The sequence below is a fragment of the Leopardus geoffroyi genome, chromosome A1 (assembly GCF_018350155.1).
Source record: "Leopardus geoffroyi isolate Oge1 chromosome A1, O.geoffroyi_Oge1_pat1.0, whole genome shotgun sequence".
NCBI lineage: Eukaryota > Metazoa > Chordata > Mammalia > Carnivora > Felidae > Leopardus > Leopardus geoffroyi.
Window position 1 is genome coordinate 212478867 of NC_059326.1, and position 1742 is coordinate 212480608.

Genomic DNA, 1742 nt, shown 5'->3' on the forward strand with positions numbered 1-1742 from the left:
ACTATAGATGCAATACTGATTTATACATTGGATCCCAGGATGTGATTGACTGGAGAAAAAAAAAAAAAAGGTGGACTGGGCATGTTGGGTGAAGGAACCAGAAGTAATATAACACACAGTAAATACACATCTGGTTTGAAAAGCAACAGCAGCATACACAGCGTTGGCAGTGGTGCCTCTGAGGTGGTAGAGCTAGTTTACATTAACCAACTTAGGACAAGAGGGGTCTCATCCAGCATCAGGATGTAGCTTCAGGGTTTTGTGAACCATGCCTATTTGTAACTTTAGGAAACAGGTTTTTCCTAGGCTATTTTAATATTACTACTTGAGTAACAGATCAGGTAAGAAGGGTAATATACACAACCTCCAACTAAAATCCGGTTGTAGTCTGGACAGTGAAGTGGTACAACATCAGAAAACTTGAAAACTGCAGCTCTTTTTGGATCCCCCAAAGTGTATCTGTACTCTTCCTCAAACGGGCCTCTTCCTCAGGAGTCAGAGTCGCTGTCACAACATGTGAGATTCCATTCTGTCCCAAGATGCAAGGAACACTAAGGAAGACATCATCTTTTATTCCATAGAGACCGTTAATCATGGTGGAAATTGGAGGCACCCACCTAAGATTCTTCATTATACTTTCTGCCAAATCTGCCACAGACAGTCCAATGGCCCAGGAAGTATAGGCTTTCAGTTTGATCACCTCATAGGCACTGTCACCCACCTGTTTGTGAACCTCTTTCCACTGTTCCTTATCTGCATCTGTGCCTAAGTCAGGGTGCAGATTATTCAGGAAGGCACCAGCAACATTTATTCCACTCCATACAGGCACACTAGAGTCTCCATGCTCCCCAAGACGCACCCATGACAGCTTAATGGGTGAAGTCCCAGCCTTTCCCCCATTAGGTAACGGAATCAGACTGAATCCAGATTGCAACCACTTCTAATAACATGGTTTTTGGGAAAGCCATTTATCTTCCAAGCCTCATAGGTCAAGATATCCACTGGATTGGAAACAATAAGCAACTTGCAGTTTAGGTTGTATTTTACAACCCATATTAGAAATGATGAACTTAAAGATGTTCACATTATGCTGGACTAAATTAAGATGGCTTTCTCCCTCTTGCTGACGTGCCCCAGCTGTGATCATAACCAGCTTGGAGTTGGCAGTCACATGATAGTCTTTGCCGGAGACAATTTTTGGTGTTCTAGGGAATAGGTTGCCATGCTGGAGATCCATCATCTCTCCCTTCAGTTTGTCTTCCATGACATCAACAAGAGCAAGTTCAACCTGCCAAGTCCTTCATTAAGATACTGATGGCACAAGCCGTGCCAACAGCATGAACCCCAACAACGGTAATCTTATTCTGGGGGTTATGATCTTCCTTAAGAAGTTTCTGAATCAGCTGATCCTTGAGAGTTGCCATATTGGATTTAGAGCCAAGAGGAATCAGGAATGCACATCGGCGGGTGGGCGTCCAAGGCGCATGGTGTTGGGTCCAGATTTGGCAGCAGTGGCTCCCCTCCCCAGATGGAAATTTTAGAACAGAAGCGCTGTTTCTTCTGTTAAAGTATGAGCAGTTGCTGAAAATTGCTGGTGTATGGAAGCTATTCATTCCAGATCACATAAACAAAGCCCATGGGTCTATGCAGTCAGTTATGAGCAGGTGGGGTTCCAAACAGGAGGTACTTTCGAAAACAGTGGCTACAGAAAAAAATTCAGAGTCCTATATACATTTCAGAGA

At 43.7% G+C, this 1742-nt stretch overlaps 1 pseudogene; it reads right to left on the reverse strand.

Annotated features, from left to right (window-relative positions):
* Positions 1-370: 370 nt before the first annotated feature.
* On the reverse strand, positions 371-1424 carry LOC123582663 (annotated as a pseudogene).
* Between the last annotated feature and the right edge of the window lie 318 nt (positions 1425-1742).